At 42.9% G+C, this 14,548-nt stretch overlaps 1 pseudogene; it reads left to right on the top strand.

The window, feature by feature from the left end:
* Window positions 1–484: 484 nt before the first annotated feature.
* On the top strand, window positions 485–5,456 carry LOC132098256 (izumo sperm-egg fusion protein 1-like; annotated as a pseudogene).
* Window positions 5,457–14,548: the final 9,092 nt, after the last annotated feature.

Genomic DNA, 14,548 nt, shown 5'->3' with positions numbered 1-14,548 from the left:
TTTTATTTGAAAGCACCTTGGTTCACCTTGAGTGTTGTGAAGGGCTATACTGTATAAATAAATGTTGATTGATTGATTGATTTGGATGAGGAAATAGCCAAAAATACATTGTATGGGTCAAAATTATAGATGTTTCTTCTATGCCCAAAATCATAGGGTTATTAATTAAATCATATTCTATTAAGATATTTTTGTACATTTTATACTGTAAATATATCAAAACCTTATTTTGTTTAGTAATATGCATTGCCAAGAGCTTCATTGGGACAACTTTAAAGGGTATTTTCTCAATATTTAGATTTTTGTTTTTTTGTTTTTTACCTTCAGATTCCAGATTTTCGTATAAATCTCAATTAAAAAAAACTGAACCTTACTGGTCACATATGCATTCCTAAATAGCATGTGTTGCTATAGAGTTTAGAATGTTTCTGCATGTATGACATCATAACCCATCTTTGGCTCTCAAGTGACAGAATGCCAAATATTAACAATTAATATTTTAAGGGCCACAGCTCGCTGTCTCTCCTAAATGGCTTTTGCATTTCTTTTCAGCTGGCTTTTGATTCTTGGTTCATGCCCCAGTGTAAGGTCCTGTTTGCAGTGTGACCAGGTGGCTAGTTATGTGCATGAAGACTTCCTGTCCACAATTGAAGGGTTCACTGTCCATGATCAAACTGAAGCAAATCATTGAGCATGTTTACATCAGCTATCGGGACACCAGCAGACAGTTTCACGGTGTACCTATGGTACTGCTGTAAAATAGCTGGGAGACACTGCTATTCATATCTGCAAAATGCTTTAAAATGTAGAAATTGTAGGAAAATGCTTAGTGTTTTGAAAAATGTGAGGATGTTGAGTGCTACCTGATGATTGCTTTAGATCCCACAATTCTCTATCGTGCATGGACAGAATACCAGAGTGAATTTAAGAGGCACTGGATAGAGGACAGGACAGGTGAGCGCTTGTGGAGGCAGATTATGTCCTCTTTCATGTTTTATAGAGAAGAAAAGTCCCAGTCTGAAGTCTAGAGCAAGAAAAACGAAGATGCTTTAGATCTGACAACATGTAAAACTAATGTTGTGTTCTGCTTGTTTAGATTCTGTTCAGTGGGATATGATTAATATAATGGAGAAAGGCAAGAGAATATTTTAGAAACATTAGGAGATTTTTGCTGCCCACGGTATGGCATACATTAGTTTTTATATAGCAAAAACGTGTCAGAATTCTAACTAATTTTGTTTTCTTCTTCTTCTTTTTCAAAGGTCTGTGTCCAAATAAATGTGGTAAGTACTGAGATCCCTCTATATTTCTTTATAATATTATTCTGAATATCTTAACACAAGAAGTCCAAATTTTGTACCAACATATTCTTTGTTAGTAAACCGGAAAAAAAGTGTAGAAATAATTTTAATTTAACTCTGTAAATTTCACAGATAATTATAGTGAAATAGCAAGTAACACATGTAATAAATCAAATGTGATATGGTGTATGTGTTACAGGACACTGAGCGTGTAAAGTATGATATATTTATTGCTCAGTGGGTGTGTGGGTGCATACGGATGCTTGTTTGCTACAGGGCTGTTGTATCAGAGAGTGATGAACTGCACTTCCTGTCAGCATGGGCTCTTTACGTGTCAGTTTGCCACGCTGCCACTAGACTCTGGAGGTGGGACAGACAAACGCCCACGGATACACACACCAAGATGATTTTATTTGACTTCATGAACATGGCACACTTCTCTTTTGTCCTTCTCTCTTCTTTGTATTCTTTCTCTCACACGGTGTTCCTATCAGAGCATCATCTTAAGGCAGATGAAGGAGAGGAGGTGGTGCTGGACTGTTTCCTGCCCTGGCACGCTCTTGTAGTTGGGCAGACTGAGTACCATTACTCCTGGCATCCTGGAGAAAATAATGTACGTGCACACAGACAAACAAACACATCTGCTGTTTTCAAAGAATCCTGAAGCCATTTTGAATACTGTTTTAGACAACATCAGAAATACACTGTACAGTCGTGGCCAACAGTTTTGAGAATTACATAAATATTGGAAATTGGAAAAGTTGCTGCTTAAGTTTTTATAATAGCAATTTGCATATACTCCAGAATGTTATGAAGAGTGATCAGATGAATTGCATAGTCCTTCTTTGCCATGAAAATTAACTTAATCCCAAAAAAACCTTTCCACTGCATTTCATTGCTGTCATTAAAGGACCTGCTGAGATCATTTCAGTAATCGTCTTGTTAACTCAGGTGAGAATGTTGACGAGCACAAGGCTGGAGATCATTATGTCAGGCTGATTGGGTTAAAATGGCCGACTTGACATGTTAAAAGGGGGTGATGCTTGAAATCATTGTTCTTCCATTGTTAACCATGTTGACCTGCAAAGAAACGCGTGCAGCCATCATTGAGTTGCATAAAAATGGCTTCACAGGCAAGGATATTGTGGCTACTAAGATTGCATCTAAATCAACAATTTATAGGATCATCAAGAACTTCAAGGAAAGAGGTTCAATTCTTGTAAAGAAGGCTTCAGGGCGTCCAAGAAAGTCCAGCAAGCGCCAGGATCGTCTCCTAAAGAGGATTCAGCTGAGGGATCGGAGTGCCACCAGTGCAGAGCTTGCTCAGGAATGGCAGCAGGCAGGTGTGAGCGCATCTGCACGCACAGTGAGGCCAAGACTTTTGGAAGATGGCCTGGTGTCAAGAAGGGCAGCAAAGAAGCCACTTCTCTCCAAAAAAAACATCAGGGACAGATTGATCTTCTGCAGAAAGTATAGTGAATGGACTGCTGAGTACTGGGGCAAAGTCATATTCTCCGATGAAGCCCCTTTCCGATTGTTTGGGGCATCTGGAAAAAGGCTTGTCCGGAGAAGAAAAGGCGAGCGCTGCCATCAGTCCTGTGTCATGCCAACAGTAAAGCATCCTGACACCATTCATGTGTGGGGTTGCTTCTCATCCAAGAGAGTGGGCTCACTCACAATTCTGCCCAAAAACACAGCCATGAATAAAGAATGGTACCAAAACACCCTCCAACAGCAACTTCTTGGTGAAGAACAATGTATTTTCATGGAGCACCGTGCCATAAGGCGAAAGTGATAACTAAGTGGCTCGGGGACCAGAATGTTGAAATTTTGGGTCCTTGGCCTGGAAACTCCCCAGATCTTAATCCCATTGAGAACTTGTGGTCAATCCTCAAGAGGCGGGTGGACAAACAAAAACCCACTAATTCTGACAAACTCCAAGAAGTGATTATGAAAGAATGGGTTGCTATCAGTCAGGATTTGGCCCAGAAGTTGATTGAGAGCATGCCGAGCATGCAGTCGAATTGCAGAGGTCCTGAAAAAGAAGGGCCAACACTGCAAATACTGACTCTTTGCATAAATGTCATGTAATTGTTGATATAAGCCTTTGAAACGTATTAAGTGCTTGTAATTATATTTCAGTACATCACAGAAACAACTGAAACAAAGATCTAAAAGCAGTTCAGCAGCAAACTTTTTGAAAACTAATATTTATGTAATTCTCAAAACTTTTGGCAACGACAGTAGTATATGTTTTTAAAAGAGTCCTTATTACAGTTCAAATCTGATAAAAAAAAAATAGAAACAAGTGCAAACTGACTGTAATGTTTTTGGATAAACCTTATTGAATGAAAATTGATTATATTTACTGCAGGCATTTAATATATTTAAATTAAAATAAAATGTATGCATTTAGCAGACACTTTTATCCAAAGCGAATTACAGTGCATTCAGGCTATCAATTTTCACTTGTCATGTGTTCCCATGGAATCGAACCCCCAACCTTGTGCTTAATTAATAAAACAAAGCTCTACCACTTGAGCTACAGGAACACTATATATATATAGCCTTAAATGTAATATTGAAATACACACTACATGTAAAATTACAGTCAAGTACTTTTCATAAGTAAATTAAAATATATGTAGCTACTATTTTCAAAAAATTACCAAAAAGATGATTTAAAATGTACTTTAAGGTAAAATGTGAATTTGTCAGTATTACAAAGTGCATTTTTCAAAGTTTACGTGTATGTGTTAAGAAACAGCCATTAAAGTGGCTCTAAATACACTTGAGTGGCCTTTTATTTCCATAATATTATAAGCAAGTAGCTACAGTTTTTGAATATTATTTGTGCTATTTGTATATGTTGGAGAGTAGCTAGCTAAAAATAGAGATGCTAACTTTCTTCTAATTTTCTTAGTAGCATGACAACAGCTCAGCTGTTTTTTTCCCCCAGTAATAATCTACTTTCCCCAACAAGTTCTAGTTATAGTATGTACATAATGTGTCATTTTATAGTAATGTTAAAGAAAACATTGAATAGCTTTAATATACCTTGTAGTCTACCAGGTAGCCTACTTTTAAATCATAATGTTTTGCTTGATATAAGCTGTAGTTTTAAAATATACTCTCAAATATTGATCTTTCCAGACCAGAGAACAATGATTTAAATTTGAATTATTCACTAAAATGTACTAAAACGCAGTCTGTTTATTATTCACTGCAAGCTGTCAGATGACATAGAGTATGAAGCGTTGACAGGGGAGTCTAAAATTGTCCTCAATCAGCTGAAAGTCAATGAGGAAGGCATGTGCCGCTGCCTCCTACAGGATCAAAAGGGTACTATGCTGTCCAGCATGTATTTCGAACTGAAAGGTAGGTGATGTTTATTGAATTTAATAACTCATTGCAGTCTAGATTTGTCCTCCTCTCATCTGTCTCTCTTTCCTTTCAGTCAACCCACTGCTGTCTACAACCCCTAGACTGATTGTGGCTTTGCCGTCCCTGCCCTCGGCTTATGATACCACACTTCTCGGCCTTCAGAGGAGCAGTCTCATCATTATAGTGATTTTACTGTACTCGGCATCACAGGCAGCCTTGTCATCATAGCGAACCTCATAACAGGATGGTTAGAACATATTAAAAAGGGGCTTTTGAATATAGATCGAACAATAACAAGAACAAAATAGAAACTGGGCGAAAATAAAGACAGGGAAGGAAAGAATGAGTAATTAACTGACAATAACAGTTATTAAGCATTTTGTAGAAAAGGACTTGTGGGCCTTTCCCTAGATTTAGCTTGACATAACAATTATTGGATGGTCTTAAATAATTGTCTTTCTTTTTTTTAATGATTTATTTATATACTTTAAACAACAACAATAATAATAATAATAATAGTAAATAATAATAATAATAATAAAAAATACAAAATTTACAGAAACAGGGAAAGATGAAATGATTGTCTTTTTGTGCACATTTTGTGCTACTATTATTGTATATAGTAGCTGTATTATTTTTTAAGTCAAGTTTAATTTCCATTTAAGTGTAATTTGTTTATATTTTTATTAATTTTCATATTTTCATTTTCATATCAATATTTCATATTTTGCAAGACATAAATGAGATATAATCAGGCCCACATGGAGTTAGAAGATCAGCAGATATCCACAGAAGTGGAATGGATTCACTGTCATTGTTTGTTTATGAAATATCATGGCCAGTGCTCTTACTGTTAACTAAAACTATTACATATCATTTCCATTAATTGCATTAAAGCTGAGCTAAAATAATGTCTAAGTATTAGATGTGGTTCTGTCATGTTGCTTTGTGTCGCTCTGACAGAGTGACCATGAAGGAAAAGAGAGAGAGCAGGAGAGGAGGAGAGAAATGTGACAGAAAGAGGGATGTGATCCAAAGAGAAACGAATAAATGACTACAGACACCCAAAAGACCGATGAGTTCCAAACGCTACAGTGTGAACGTTTAAAAGATCATCTATTTTATTTCACATAGGCTATACAGATTTTTTTAAATAACGTTAGGGTCAGTGTTTTTTTTATTATTATTATTTAATACTTAAGTACATTAAAATAAACACATTTATGTATCATGTGACACTGAAGACTGGAGTAGCAGCTGCTGAAAATTCATCTTTGCAATAAATTCCATTGGAAAACATTACCATGATGCAAGCTCAAAACAGCCGTAAAACAGACACTCATTTCCACTTCCATTTATTTATTTATTCCACCTGTATTCATTTCTTTTTAGTATTTAAATTAATATGGGAAGTCTATGGCCATTTTAAGACATGTAAATGAAAGAAAAAAAGAAGAAGAAACAGCATTTGGCAAAAGCTCATTCAGAAAATAGTGACATCATTATTTGACATGAAGTCATGTGACGAGCTCTGGATTTTCATGGGTAATTTATTTTGGGTTTGTTTCAGTGGTTAATGCCATTTGCATTATTATCTGTCCACCAGGTGATGTCTTATGTTATTCAATTACACACCGAGTTCACAAACATGCACACGCTATGTAAAATAGACCCATTCACTGGAAATGCAAAAGGAAGACATGTTTCAGACACGTTTTGGTTGGGCAGACAAGTTGGAGAGAATGAGAGATCAAGTGAGAGAGGTAAATCTCTTGGATTACAGTGTTTTCTACAATTAATATTCCCCTGCCTACTGGTTAATCCTGGGGATTATCCGCTCTTCTGGCCAGAGGAGAGTACGCTGAAAACTCTCAAACGCTTGTTTTCAAATGAAGTTCCCCTTCGGTAACTGAGAGACTGTCAGACTTCCTGTTCTGAATGGCTCCATTACATCTGATCGACTGTTTTTCAGTTCTTTCAGTTACAGTATTCTGTTGTTCAGCGTGAACAGGTGGCTGCAGTCTTTAGAAGATATTTCAGAAATTTGTATAGACTTTTTTTCACAGTATTTCATACTTCAAAGCAGCATTATAGAAAATCACAGTGTTAAAGTTTATGAAATCCTTATTTTATCGTGTCACTAGGGATTCTGGGGAAAGTCCTTTAAGTAACAGGAAATGATCCATTTTGAAAGTTCTGCTCAGTTGTGATTTTGACCGACAGTTTTTTTTTATTTTCGGCTATTGTTTACCATCTTTCTGCATTTTCCTATTGTTTTACAGAGACAAGTGACATCATGGGAGGCAAGAAACACTGCCAGAGAAAACACAGGTCGAATAGTTCTTCCAAAACATTTATTTATTTATTTTAAACTAAGCTGATTACATTATCTTTTTTTATTCCTCCAGCTTTCTTGCTTGAATGGATTATTTGTTTCTCTGGAACAAAACATAGAATACAAAACAGAACACGTACATTTTTTGATTTTCAAGTTTTGATTTTCACTGGCTTACTCATCAACTTCCTTTATGAGACACAGACGGTTTGATTAAACAAACATGGAGGAGGCATCCCTCAAGCAAATATTTTTGTGATCAAGATGTAGTCATGAGTGTTAATATTAGGCTGTGTCGAAATACCTGATGTATAAATCATTTCTGGAAACAACTAACACAGGAAATATTAAGTAAATAAATAAATAAATATATATATAATATATAAATATCTTCATGTGCACACATCTGTAGGTGATTATTAAAGTATAAAATATTTACATTTCAGTTGTTTTAATTAATTATTTTATTTATTTAATGCAGTAGAATTTGTGAAATATTCATCACCATTGTATCATATAATACATTGATTATATAATGATGCGTATGATAATATATAGTTAAGTTGAATTGTTTTCCGACAGTAAACAGGCCCTGTTTCTGCAGCAAGTAGGGACAGTTCTATATTTTTTTCTCTGCCAAACAGGAAGTTGTGACATTATATAGCTCATTACACTAACCTCAGCCCACAGCAACGTCTTCACAACAGTTTACACATTTAAAATGAACACCCTCATGCTGACACCCTCACAAAACCACATAGATTAATCAATGCTACACTCACACACACACTTAATGCAACAAGTGTTTATTCTGAATTCACGTAACATATGATACAATGGAAACTTTATTTTTTATGCATCTACTCATTCTGAACTCTTGTTTTTCAGTTATTATTAATCTAGGTACAGGAGGCATATTCTTTTTTTTTTAATTCATTGCACTAAATTAACACATGCAGTTAGTTAAAACATGAACAGTTAATCTCATATCAGCAGTGAAGCGAGTCTTCACTAAATCATTTGATGCAATGATGGTATTGCGTTACAAACCAGTTCCCTTTCAGTCGGTCACTCTCGACGCCACGTCGGTGACCGACGAATATGGGATATCGCTTCGATAGACCAATCTACTTCGAGTGTAAACTAAACGAGCCAATGCACATTGGCATGCAATTATTGCATCCAGCTGCCGCTGATCACTGCGTGAGTATAAGAGGGCAGCAGGTGCAATGCATACCAGCTTTTCGCTTCGGAGCCGAGCATTAGTATCGCTCTGCTCAACTGTGTCTGCTGTGAACTACGAGTTCAGCACGCTCTCGGAAGCTTCGTGTGTTGGCGAGACGGCCCTTCAGCGGCGGTCGTTCCTGTGTCGAGTGGATTGCACACTTCAGGCTGCATTACCCCTGTCGTGTTGCAAACGGCCAATTCCCCGAACGGGCACCGCGAGTTTCCTGGGTCGTGCGATGTCCACATTAGTGGTCCAGGAGCGCCATCTCTGGCTGGGTCTGGCTGACATGAGGGACACCGACAAGGTACGGTTTCTTAATGTCCCTGTGTCCCAGACCGGCCTCTTTGGCGACGCAGTCGAGAACTTGGCCCAGCAAGTCTCGGCTGCCCAGAAGCAGACTGAGGCGATCCGACACATCCTGCCCTGGCGGGCAGCTGCTGCCTCTACCCGCCCGCCGGCCGCGGTGCCCCAGCCTGCTCGTCGCCAAGGGCAGCCCCCTGCATCCGCCCCCGCTCACGCGCCGCATCTGCAGCAGCCTCCAAGTGGTGCCGTGGAGCTGGGCGCAGGCAGGCTGCCCCTCCCGCCTCGGCCCCCGTCAAACTTGGCGGTGAGCAGAAGAGCAAGAGGCCCCGGGACGGGTGACCCGGAGAGAGGTAGCTGCTTTCTGGGGGATGGTGAAGGCACCTCTCCCTCCCCTGGAGGAGGGCCAGGCAGAGAATCTGGAAATCTCGACAGGAGAGCAGTTTTCTTCCTCTCTGGGTCCCAGGAGGGCACGGAGAGTTGCGGACGGCCAAGCTCCGGACCTCACTCATCCTCCTCCTTCGCCAGATGGCAGCGGGCGGTTCGAGAGCGTCAACAAAGGCCCTACTCACGCACCCTCTGCCAACCCGTGGAACCAGGTGAGCCCTGCACCCCACACTCGCACCACACTCCGGCCTGCTCACAAGCCGCCCGAGTTGGGTCCCTGTGTTCCACCTCGCTGCCCCACTGCGGGTACGGCTGTGGTTCCGCTGGTCCCGCTTGTACGGTTTTTAAGCGCCTGGTCAGCGCTACCCAGCCCGTCTCGCTGGCTTCTGTGAACCATCAGCCTCGGCTATTCGATTCAGATCACCCGGCTCCCCCCCAAGCTCTGCGGTGTCCGCTCCACTACAGTGAAAGCGTCCGATGCCCCTGTCCTGCGGGAAGGGATCGCAGTCCTACTGGCGAAGGACGCGATAGAGCCGGTCCCTCCAGCCGATATGAGGATGGGGTTTTACAGCCCGTTCTTCATTGTACCCAAGAAAGGCGGTGGGTTACGACCGATCTTGGATCTGCGAGTTTTGAATCGGCTCCATCGGCCTCCATCGGCTACCATTCAAAATGTTGACACAGAAACGCATTTTCGGGTGCGTCCGTCCCCAAGATTGGTTTGCAGCAATCGACCTGAAGGACGTGTACTTTCATTTGTCCATCCTTCCGCGCCACAGACCTTTTCTGCGGTTTGCGTTCGAAGGACTGGCATATCAGTACAAGGTCCTGCCCTGCAGGCTGTCCCGGTCTCCCCGTGTCTTTACGAAAGTCACGGAGGCAGCTCTTGTTCCTCTCAGAGAGCAGGGTGTTCGCATTCTCGACTACTTAGACTATTGGCTGATACTAGCACAGTCTCAAGATCAGTTGTGCGAGCACAGGGATGTGGTGCTCCGGCACCTGAGCCTGTTGGGCCTTCAGGTCAGCTCGGAGAAGAGCAAACTCCCGTGGAGGATCTCTTTTCTCGATATGGAGTTGGATTCGGTCAAACAGACAGCACGCCTCACAGAGGAACGTGCGCGGTCGGTGCTAGCCTGCTTGAATACGTTCAAGAGCAGGACAGCGGTCCCACTGAAACTCTTTCAGAGGCTCCTGGGGCATATGGCGGCCGCGACGGCACTTACACCGCTCGGCCTATTACATATGAGACCGCTCCAGCACTGGCTTTATGGCCGAGTCCAGAGGTGGGCGTGGAAGCGCGGCACTCACCGGGTCCAAGTTACACCGGCCTGTCGCCAAACCCTCACTCCGTGGTCAGATCTTGCATTTCTCCGGGCAGGGGTGCCCCTAGAGCAGATCTCCAGGCATGCTGTGGTTTACACGGATGCCTCCACCACCGACTGGGGGGCCACGTACAACGGGCATGCAGTCTCAGGGGTTTGGACGGGCCCGCAGCTGCAGTGGCACATCAATTGCCTAGAGTTGCTAGCAGTACACCTTGCCTTGAACCGTCTCAGTTGTTCTACTCCCTGACCGAGGGAACTCCCGGCACGGACACACTGGCACACAGCTGGCCTCAGGACCTACGCAAGTAGGCGTTTCCCCCAGTGAGCCTTCTCGCACAGACACTGTGCAAAGTCCGGGAGGACAAGGAGCAAGTCTTGCTAGTAGCACCATATTGGCCCATGTGGACCGGTTTCCCCGAACTAGTGCTCCTTGCGACAGCCCCTCCTTGGCCAATTCCTCTGACGAAGGATCTACTGACTCAGAGATGGGGCACCATTTGGCATCCGCGTCCAGACCTTTGGAAACTCCATGTCTGGTCCCTGGACGGGACGCGGAGGTTCTAGGTGACCTACCCCAAGAGGTAGTGAACACCATCACTTCGGCGAGAGCACTGTCTACGAGACACGCTTACGCCTTGAAGTGGAACCTGTTCGTTGAGTGGTATTCTTCTCGCCTAGAAGACCCCCGAAGATGCCCGATTGCGGTCGTGCTATCCTTTCTGCAGCAAGGGTTGGAGCGAAGGCTGTCTCCCTCCACCCTCAAAGTCCAGGTTGCCGCTATTGCTGCGTACCATGACCCCGTGAATGGGAAGTCTCTGGGTAAGCATGACCTCATCGTCAGGTTCCTTAGAGGGGCCAGGAGGTTAAATCCTTCCCGCCCCCCCTGTATACCCTCTTGGGACCTGTCTCTAGTGCTTAAATCACTACAGCAGGGCCCATTCGAGCCTTTGCATTCAGTTGAGCTAAAGTTTCTTTCATTGAAAACTCTGCTCCTGCTTGCACTGGCCTCCATCAAGAGGGTAGGGGACCTGCATGCATTTTCGGTCGACGATTCGTGCCTACAGTTTGGGCCGGCTGACTCCCAGGTAATCCTGAGGCCCCGGCCTGGCTACGTGCCCAAGGTTCCCACTACACCCTTCAAAGACCAAGTGGTGAACCTGCAAGCGCTGCCCCTGGAGGAGGCAGACCCAGCCCTGGCTTTGCTTGGTTCCGTCCGAGCATTAAGGTGCTACGTAGACCGGACACAAAGCTTCAGGACCTCAGACCAGCTCTTTGTCTGTTACGGAGGCCGGCAGAAGGGGAGTGCCGTCTCTAAGCAGAGGATGGCCCACTGGATTGTGGATGCCATAACCCTGGCTTATCAGGCTCAGGATGTGCCCTGCCCGTTCAGGTTGCGAGCTCACTCAACTAGAAGTGTTGCATCCTCCTGGGCGCTGGCTCGTGGCGCCTCGCTGACAGATATTTGTAGAGCTGCGGGCTGGGCGACCCCTAACACGTTCGCTAGGTTCTATAGCCTTCGTGTAGAGCCGGTATCCTCCTGTGTTCTCACCTCAAACGGGTAGTGGCACTGAGAGGCCCCGGTTAGTGTCGGCTTGCTTAAACTGCTCCAGAGTGTCCGTATTGTAGACCCTGTTGAGATCCTCCATCACCCTAAGCAGCTGGACGCAGCGGAATGTCCGGCGCCAGACCTTCATGATGAATCTGTGAGAACCATGGAAGGGTGGGTTCCATATTGAGACCTAAGCAGTACTCATATGTGTATAGTCCACAGTATAGCCTTAGAGCTTGTGTTTCCCCGGCAGACTTCTGCCTTCCCAAGAGGGTTTTAATCACCTCAAATTTCTCCTTATACTCCTAAACGGATGCTATATGTGTATCTGCCTCCGAGACCTCCTTCGGGAAGGATGGGGCTTCCGCAGCGTCCCGGCTCCAAGCGGACCGGGTACGTTTTCCCAGTGTTATCCAAACCTCACCCAGTGAGGTAGTGCTTTGACAACGGTGAGTGGAGCTACTTGTTCAGAGCCCCGGCCTACGCCTAATAGGGGCGCAGGCGGCTCGCACAGGGCACTGGAAGGGGCAGCACCCATGGCGCTTTGATAGGGATCCCATATTCGTCGGTCACCGACGTGGCGACGAGAGTGACCGTCTGAAAGGGAACGTCTCGGTTACGTATGGTAACCCTCATTCCCTGAAGGAGGGAACGGAGACGCCACGTCCCGTCGCCATGGTTGCTGTACCGCCGCTGAGCTGCCGGGTCCCCGGCTCGGCTCCTCAGCGAAAAACTGGTATGCATTGCACCTGCTGCCCTCTTATACTCACGCAGTGATCAGCGGCAGCTGGATGCAATAATTGCATGCCAATGTGCATTGGCTCGTTTAGTTTACACTCGAAGTAGATTGGTCTATCGAAGCGATATCCCATATTCGTCGGTCACCGACGTGGCGTCTCCGTTCCCTCCTTCAGGGAACGAGGGTTACCATACGTAACCGAGACGTTATCTGACATGCAAAGACATGTGCTTAAAGTCAGACTAATATGAGGCAAGTACAAACACAAAACCTCATATTCTTAAGCTTAAAAGGAGGAGGAGTGTGGGATTGAAGAGTAGCCGCAGTTGTGGGCGAAAGTGTAGGGGAAAAAGACGGGGGAGAGACAGAGTGAATGAAGGGAAATTCAAGACTGAGGGAGTGAATGAGAAAGAAGGACGGATCTGAACTCAGCTGCTCTTTACACACATTCAGGGAAAGAAAAACAGTGCATGGGAGGATCCTCCTCCCCTTCATTTAACAAAAGTGGTTTTAGTTTTGCTTTGTGATTTTAGGGTGAGCTGAATATGTACAAGTGTTTATTTTACAATGTTGAGAAATCCTGTATATTTTGGCAGATAAGAAATGATTTCAATCAGTGCGATGCTACCTTTCATTAAAGCATCAAAATGTGTCTTATCATTTTAACCCTCATGTCCTGTTCGGGGTTTCAGAGAATCATGCAAATAGCTCAGATTGATATAACAATTGAAAACCTGTTTATGTTTATGTGCTGTCAAACGATTAATTGATTAATAAAAGTTTTTGTTTATATAATATATCTGTGTGTACTGTATATATTTACTATGTATATATATATAAATACACACACATGCATGTATATATTTAGAAAATATTTACATGTATTTACAATGCATATGTATATTCATATTATTTTATATTATATTTAATAAACAAAATATTTTTCTTGAATATCTACATGCACGTGTGTGTGTTTATATAAATACATAATAAATATACACAGTACACACATATAAATTATATAAACAAAACCTAATCAAGTTGAATCATTTGACAGCACTAATATATAGCCTATATAAAACTTTTGTTTGGGGGTCTCATAGAGCCTGAAATAAAATATTAAATAAAACAATCAAAAAAATAATTATAAAGTGTAGAGATACTCTCCTGCCAACTGTTTATTTTAATTTTTATCTTAGTTTATAATTATTAGTTTTTCATTTTTGTGAAGTCGTGGCCTGGTGGTTAGAGAATCGGACTCCCAATCGAAGGGTTGTGGGTTCGAGTCCCGGGCCGGCAGGAATTGTGGGTGGGGGGAGTGCATGTACAGTTCTCTCACCACCCTCAATACCGCGACTGAGGTGCCCTTGAGCAAGGCACCGAACCCCCAACTGCTCCCCGGGCGCCGCAGCATAAAAAATGGCTGCCCACTGCTCCGGGTGTGTGTTCACAGTGTGTGTGTGTGTTCACTGCTCTGTGTGTGTGCACTTCGGATGGGTTAAATGCAGAGCACAAATTCTGAGTATGGGTCACCATACTTGGCCGAATGTCACTTCAGTTCATTTTTTAGCTGTGTCAGTTTGATTGAAACAAAATTACTCAAATCGTTACCAGTCACATGATAAACAAGGCAGTTAACAATTCAATAATATCTGCCACCTGGGTTTCAGTGAGGGCTGAGGAAAAATAAGACAAAGACTTAAATATCTAAATTAATGTAATGATATACACGTACATCACCTCACTTAATTGTAATAGAACGTGAATGTTAAGAATAATCTCTCTCTTTTTTGTCAGCATGAGGTATAATGATGTCATTTTAAGTCATGCTGGTTATGTTGACCGCAAGGCGTTTTTAGTTATCTTATGGGGGTGTTTATGAGCAATAGCATAAGCCTGTATTCTTGTGATGATGACTCAAACATCCTCCCTCATGTTAGTAGTGCCATATGTTTGTTGTTGTCATTTAAAATAAATAAAAAGGTGAGCTCAGACCTGTG

The sequence above is a fragment of the Carassius carassius genome, chromosome 21 (assembly GCF_963082965.1).
Source record: "Carassius carassius chromosome 21, fCarCar2.1, whole genome shotgun sequence".
Classification (NCBI taxonomy): Eukaryota; Metazoa; Chordata; class Actinopteri; order Cypriniformes; family Cyprinidae; genus Carassius; species Carassius carassius.
This window is presented reverse-complemented; position numbering and strand designations above follow the sequence as displayed.